Source organism: Peromyscus maniculatus, chromosome 19 (genome assembly GCF_049852395.1).
Source record: "Peromyscus maniculatus bairdii isolate BWxNUB_F1_BW_parent chromosome 19, HU_Pman_BW_mat_3.1, whole genome shotgun sequence".
Lineage (NCBI taxonomy): Eukaryota > Metazoa > Chordata > Mammalia > Rodentia > Cricetidae > Peromyscus > Peromyscus maniculatus.
In genome coordinates, this window is record NC_134870.1 from 1,897,455 (window position 1) to 1,905,367 (window position 7,913).

General features: G+C 43.3%; 1 pseudogene; it reads right to left on the reverse strand.

Annotated features, from left to right (window-relative positions):
- Window positions 1-1,089: 1,089 nt before the first annotated feature.
- LOC102926752 (uncharacterized protein C9orf85 homolog pseudogene) lies at window positions 1,090-3,046 on the reverse strand (annotated as a pseudogene).
- Window positions 3,047-7,913: the final 4,867 nt, after the last annotated feature.

Below are 7,913 nucleotides of genomic sequence, written 5' to 3' on the forward strand. Positions count from 1 at the left end.
TGTGTGTGTGTGTCTGTGAGAATGTATGCATGTGTGTGTGGTTGGGGGACAAGGTGTACAAGCTTGTGCATGTGGAGGCTGGAAGAGAGCATTGGCTCTCTTGGAGCTGGAGCTACAGGTGTTTGTAGGGATGTGGGTTAGGGGAGGAAGTCTTTCTGTATGCTGGGAATGTGTTGCTCTCATTGGTTGATAAATAAAGCTGATTTTTGCCTACAGCCAGGCAGAATAAGGCTCAGTAGAAAAGCCAACCATAGATACGGGGAGAAGGAAGGCCAGGGTAGAGAGGAGAGAGACACAATTCAGCTGCCCAAGGAACAAGATGTCAGAGAACTGGTAAGCCACGGGCCGCATGGTGATGTATAGATTAATAGAAATGAATTAATTTAAATGTAAGACCTAGCTAGTAATAAGCCTGAGCTACCACTCAAGCATTAACAAGTAATAGTAAGCCTCTGAGTGATTGTTTGGAAATGGCTGCAGGATGGGGCGAGACAGAGAAAAGCCTCCAATTACAAGGAAGCCTGAGTGAATGTGTAAGGAATGGATGAATGCAGGAAGTCCTAAGTGAATGTATATTGTTGTCTTAGCTATGGCCATGTTAAGGACCCAAAGCTCCCTCTGGTCCAAGTGTGAACATTGGCAGTATGTGCAGTGCTTATGAATGATTGACCAGTGTGTGCAAAACTAGCAACTGCAGCTTCCTCTTTTCAGTTGGTTGCAGCCTGAGACTGCTCCCTGCAGACATCTCCACAACACTCACTAACTCCTCCCATGTGCTGTATGTTCAGGTGGCTAAACAGTTGACGCAGCCCCACCAGAGTGCACCCACCATCTGACCCCAGATTTTCTGCACGTCTGTCATTCCTTCAGTGTGCACTCTCTCTTCATTCCCTTGATACCACCTGCCAGGTCAAAGTGTCAGGTCATGCAGGTCACCTGACTTTTACCAGGTAATGGGATCCAAATTCCAATCCTCAAGGTAGTACATTTTGTGGTTCTTTGTTGCTGGCTCATTTTATGAAGTGAAAGTAAATTGCTGAAACAGAGCAACATTCTTTTTTTTTTTTTTTTTTTTTTTTTTTCCAAAACCAGAGTTTCACATTTATTTCAATGGTTCAGAAAATATATACACACATATATACACATACATACAATGTCGTGTGTGTGTGTGTGTGTGTGTGTGTGTGTGTGTGTGTGTGTGTGTGCACGTGGTGGTACTGTGTTCCCCAATATATCGCACACCCTAATAAATTTATCTGGGGTCAGAGAACCGAAAAGCCACTAGATATAGAGGCAAGAAAATGGTGGCACACATGCCTTTAATCCTATCACTTGGGAGGCAGAGATCCATTCGGATCTCTGTGAGTTTAAAGCCACAATGGAAATAGCCAGGCATGGTGATTCACGCCTTTAATCCCAGGAAGTGGTGGCAGAAAGCAGAAAGGTATATAAGGTGTGAGGACCAGGAACTAAAGCTGGTTAAGCTTTCAGGCTTTCAAGCAGCAGTTCAGCTGAGATCCACTTGGATAAGGACACAGAGGCTTCCAGTCTAAGGAAACAGGATCAGCTGAGGAATTGCAAGGTGAGGAAGCTGTGGCTTGTTCTGCTTCTCTGATCTTCCAGTGTTGACCCCAGTACCTGGCTCCAGGTTTGTTTTTATTAATAAGACCTTCTAACAATTCGTGTAACATGTGTGTAGATTAACACACAAAGAAAACATAGTAAAACATTAAAATTGGGAATCAAAGTACAGAGTGTGGAAAAGTTCACTGTATTGCCTGCCTTGCTACCTTTCTGTAGCTTTAGGATTTTAAATATAAGGACACACATCTCAGTAATTACACAGAGCTAACCTACACCACCCACACGCAGAAACACTGGCAGCAAAGTGATAGTGCAGAACATTGGGAAGGATAACCTTGTGAGGGAGAACATTGCAGGAGCTTCTGATACTGCAAGTACCTCCACTCAAGTATCAATGTTGGAGTTTCTTCTCTAGTTATTAATATTATATAGTCCACACATTTTTTTTTCTGAGTACATAATTCCACACTGGGAAAAGGTTTTTTAAAAAAAAGGGATAACATATATAAAAATATTTTTGAAGGAAAATCACTACTCATGATTTTGTGGGTGTGTGCATGTATAAAAATAAATGGTTTTGCCTTGTAAGGTATAGGGGGGCTTTTGCTAAGGAAGCCACACACCCGAGGTCAGGCTATGGAAATGTACTCACTGTGAGCTAATCATCTTAATTTTCCAAGAGATAGTTCTAATACAATCACCAATTCTCAACACTGGATAGCTTGACATTAGATAATATGTTTTTCTAAACAATTTCCATAGATTGTAGAACATGCTACAGTAAGAGTTTCCACACACATTCTGTATATGCAGCTTAGGTTCTATTGTGAAAACCTGAAAGTTTCTGTTGTTCAAGTGTTATAAATAATTTATATTGCTCCTGGGTCAGTTCTACTGATTCTGAGCAGCCTTTTCTGACACCCCCATTAGGACGTCAGTGTGTCTGCTGAGCCCTCTGTGGCCGACTCCGTGCTGTCACCAGGCCACCTAAGTGTCTCCATCCTCGCCATCTGAGTGGGTGTCATCATCTAAATCCTCATCACTGTCCTCCTTCCCTTTGCAGCTTCTTCTGTGGTTAGAATCTTGATTTTCAGTATTTGCTGAAGTTTCTGGTTCTCTATTAAACGGAATAACGATGTCTTCTTTCTTTCCACACTTTGCACAAACTTCAAGTTCACAGGCACATGGTCTACACATTATGTGGTAAGAGTCTTTGACCGTCTTTTGTAAACATTTAACACACTTCTTAGGCTTTGACAATGGTCTGTACTTGCTGTATTTTACACGCCACTCAAGAACTTCTTTGCAGCGCTGACACACTCCATCATGAAGTTTGGCATTAATTTTCTTGGTCTGCACACTCTTATCGAACTTGTCATTTTTGAAGGTGAACGTATTCTGGTGCTTCTGAGGCCTGGACCAAGCCACGTTGCCTTTCTGGGAACTCATCACAAACTCACAAGCACCTTAAGTCGGTGCAGCCGTCTTAAAGTTACAGGGAAGCGGAAAGCCAGAGCAACATTCTTGAACAGTCTAGTATTTAAAGATTGTTTGGGAAGATATTGCTTATTTTCATTGCAGCTGAGGATTACCATGATTATATTTATCATTTCTTTCTTTCTTTTTTTAAAACATTTTATTTATTTATTATGTATACAGAAGAGGATGTCAGATCTCATTACAGATGGTTGTGAGACACCATGTGGGTGCTGGGAATTCAACTCAGGACCTCTGGAAGAGCAGTTGGTGCTCTTAACCTCTGAGCCATCTCTCCAGCCCTATCTTTATCATTTTTAAACGTCGAGCATTATATTCACATCTTATCACTAAATATTTACACATGGTCTACCTTGTTACCGAAAGCTCATTTTTTCCCCCTGGTTTGTCGTTTTTATAGAAATCTGAGGGAACCAAAAAGCAGTAGCAAACACTAATTTCTAAACAAAAGCAAACGGTAGTGTCTTCCTTTTCCAAACAAGAGTTAGACCGAGCAGGGACATTTTTGATTTTTGGAGACAGGGTCTTAATTAGCCCAGACTGCCTTCCAACCCTCTATGTAGCCAGGAAGCAGGAGCTTTTCTAAGAGTGGAGATAGGTGTCTGATTTTAGATGCTTTGAAAAATAAAACACGGTGGTTCATATTTTTTCTTTTCCTTTTTTTTTGTTTTAAAGATTTATTTATTTATTATGTATACAGTTTTCTGCCTTCATATATGCCTGCAGGCCAGAAGAGGACACAAGATCTCGTTATAGATGGTTGTGAGCCATCATGTAGGTGCTGGGAATTGAACTCAGGACCTTTGGAAGAACAGCCAATGCTCTTAACTTCTGAGCTATCTCTCCAGCCCTTTTTTTGGTTTTTTGATACAGGGTTTCTCTGTGTAGTTTTGGTGCCTGTCCTGGATCTCGCTCTGTAGCCCAGGCTAGCCTCGAACTCACAGAGATCCGCCTAGCTCTGCCTCCCGAGTGCTGGGATTAAAGGTGTGCACCACCACCACTTGGCTGGTTCATAATAATTTTAGTTCAAATTTTAAATTATACATTAAAAAAAGTGATCTACCCATTTGTACATAGTCTGTACTAACTGGGATCCAGGGGCTAATTATCATCATCATTCATCAAATTGGGAAGGAGACAGGCTCAAGAGATACGGGGATTGAAGGGCAGTTTTAGGGGGAAGATAAGATAAAAACACAGAGCACACAGGTGGAATTTTCAAAGAGGTAATAAAAGTATTATTTTTTAAAAGTGGTCTAGTAAACACTCATCATTTATCACAACCTGGCTTCCCTAAAGGCCTGACAGCACTTGCTGACTCTTGAGGGATCTGAATGCTACAAAGGGACTCTCCCCAAACTCTTTCCCAGTGGACCTGCAAAGCCTAGGATTCTACCAATCACTCTGAAATCTCACAGATCACTGCTACTTAGCCATCCACTGAACCAACAGCCCACTGCCTCCGAGGGGCAATAAGCCTCTAACAGCTGACAGCTCTGTGCTGTCAGGGCAGGGAACAGGAGAGCTGATGAGAGTTCCAGTTCCTCTTTTTTTTTTTTTTATTAAGAAATTTTTTAAAATTCATTTTACATACCAATCAAAGATCCCCTATTTCCTCCTCCTTCCCCTCCCCTCCAGCCTCCCCCCTCAACCCACACCCATTCCCTCTTCTTCAAGAAGGTAAAGCCTCCCATGGGGAGTCAGCAGAGCCTGGTACATTTAGTAGAGGCAGGTACAAGCCCCTCCTTCTGCCTCAAGGCTGTGCGAGGTGTCCCATCATAGATAGTGGGCTCCAACAAACCAGCTCATACACCAGGGATGGATCCTGATCCTATTGACAGGAGGCCCCCTAAGCAGATCAAGCTACACAACTGTCTCGCTATGCAGAGGACCTAGTCCAGTCCCATGCAGGCTCCACAGCTGTTGGTCTAAAGTTCCTGAGTTCCCCCTAGTTTGGTTTGGTTTTCTCTGTAGGTTTCATAATCTTGATGCCCCTTGCTCATATAATCCCTCTTCTCTTTCTTCGACTGGATTCCTGGAGCTCGGCCTGGTGCTTGGCTGTGGATCTCTGCATCTGCTTCCATCAGTTACTGAAGAAAGAGAGTCCCAGCTCTTATAGAGCAGAGTATGGAACAGGGAGCTAAACAATCTGTCCTGTGTTGTAGCTTTGCCTAGGGCGTTTGCTGTGTATCATTATGATTCAAAAGATGCCAACAGAGTTCTTTTCTTGCTTGTTTGTTTTTTGAGACAGGGTTTCTCTGTGTAGTCCTAGCTGTCCTGGATCTCGCTCTGTAGACCAGGCTAGCTTCAAACTCACGGAGATCTGCCTGGCTCTGCCTCCTGAGTGCTGGGATTAAAGCTGTGAGCCATCCTGCTTAGTTTTCACCTTTGTTTTGTTTGTTTATTTTGTTTCTTTTTTTTTCTTCTCATGTATCCCAGGCTGGCCAAATGTGCTGTGTGGCTAAAGATGACTTTGAATTCCTGATTCTCCTGCCTCTGCCTCCAAAGACTGGACTACAAGCATGAAGCCCGAGCCCAGCTCTCCACAGTATTATCTTAGGTGTCCTTCCTTGGTTCTTGCTGGTTTAGAGCACGTATGAGCCCAGCTTCCTCTGCAGGTCTTGCCCTGTTTCCCATGTATTTGGGGGACTTCCAGGAAAAGAGGGTTGCTGTGGCACATGATGAATGGCTTTCCTTAAATAGGTCGCTGATTCTCCCAGATGGGGAAGAAATATGGACTGCCCTGAACAAAACAATGGGAAACAGAAGCAGTAATGGTCCTAAGCTGACTTCAGCAAAAATGAAAGAAAGTTGACATTGTATTTGAATGAGCTCTTCAGGGTGGCCTTTGTTGCACTTTCTCTCCCTTCCTTCTGTGGTGTGACCTCATCCTCGCTTGTTTTGGAAGGCCATTCTGTTTCTTTATGTCATACCTAATCAACAACAAAGGAGACTGCTCTCTTTTCCCCACTAGGTGATATTTTCATTTTAATTACTAAGTTGGCCTCATTTTAAAATTTATTTTGTTTTTTGTAAGGTGTGTGTGTGTGTGTGTGTGTGTGTGTGTGTGTGTGTGTGTGTGTGTGTGTCCACATGAGTGTAGGTGTTCTTGGAGATCAGATGCATCAGATTCCTGAAGCTGGAGTTATGAATGGTTATGAGCTGCCTGATGTGGGTGCTGGGGATCAAGCTTGGATCCTCTGGAAGTGCAGTGTGCTCCCTCTCTGTCTTTCTCTCTCTCTCTTCCTCCCTCCTCTTCTTCCAGCCCTCCCCTCCCCAGGATGCTTTCTTAACAGCTGAGCCCTTCATTATCTCCAGCCCCATAAATTTGTCATTTTGGTGACACATATTTATGTTACAGAGAAAACAACCCTAACATGACTTCAGCTTTAATCGCACATTTCTATGGTTGCTCATATGGATTAAGGGTTCTGGGAAGTTGTTCTTAAAAATGATTCCTTAACATTAAGAAGCCGAAAACGAAAGAGGGCTGTATCCTGTGTCCAGCAAAGGAAGTGGAAGGTATTTTGTGCTTCAAGTACATGGTATGTTGCTCTGGCTGGCCCTGGAACACACTCAGGAGACCACACTGGCTTTGTACTTTTGGTGGCCCTCTTGCTCAGCCTTCCAAGTGCTGGATGACAGGCATGTTCCCCTACGCCTGGCTTCAGGTGCTGTGGATGTGTAATACATTCTTTATTTTACTTTGTTTTTGTTTACAGGGAGATGTGTGTCTACAGAGGCCAGAAGAAGGGGTTGCAGGCAGTTGTGAGCTGCCTGATATGGATCTGGGAACTGAACTTGGGACCTCTGGAAGAGCAACAAGCGTTCTTAACCAGTGAGCTATCTTTCCAGCCCAGCCCCCAACAACTATAAATTTTAAAAGCTGTATAAGGAGATCATTGTATGCACTGTGAATCATGTATTATGAATGACCTTGGGATTCATGTTTTAGCTAGGAGTCTTATCTAAACTCTTCCTCATCATCAAAGTCTTCAGCTCATCCCACAAGCATGAAGAGAATAACAATAAATGGAATGAAAAGATGAATGAGACATGTTGGATGCCCTTCAGATCTCACAGTCTTGGAGAGCCAGTGGACACAGTGACGATGAGTTGGTTGTCTTTTGAGATTTGCTCTGTGTGTGGTTTGACTCTCAACAGGTTGCTGGTCTCCTGTTTCTGCCTCTTTATCCATGAAATAGAGGCAGGATGGTGAAGGGATTGCCCTCTGGGCTGGAAGACTAGTGTGACCATTGACCAAGCTTTTGAAGTTTTTAGGCCTTGTTTTCCTTCTCAGATGCTCTGGATAACAGAACCTAACTCACAGAACTCACAGAGCCATTGGGAGAATAACATTAAGATAATATTCAAAGAGCTTGGCTTATAGTGTGGTTGTTGGAATGTAATTGGCCCCTATAAGCTCACAGGGAATGACACTAATAGGAGGTGTGGCCATGATGGAGTAGATGTGGTCTTGTTGGAGGAAGTGTGTCACGCTGTGGAGGTGGACTTCAAGGTCTCATATATGCTCAACCCATGCCCAGTGTCTCAGACCACTTCCTGTTGCCTGCAAGTCAAGATGGAAAACATTTGGCTCCTTCTCCAGCACTGTGTCTGCCTACATGCCACCATGTCATACCATGATGATAATGGTCTAAACCTCTGAAAATGAAAGCTACCCCAATTAAATGTTTTTCCTTATAAGAATTGTCATGGCCACGGTGTCTCCTCACAGCAATAGAAACCCTAACTAAGACACAAGCAAGTGTTTGCTGCTGTCACCACCATGGATACTCCTATCTCTGGGTACCTGGGGAAACATTTTCATA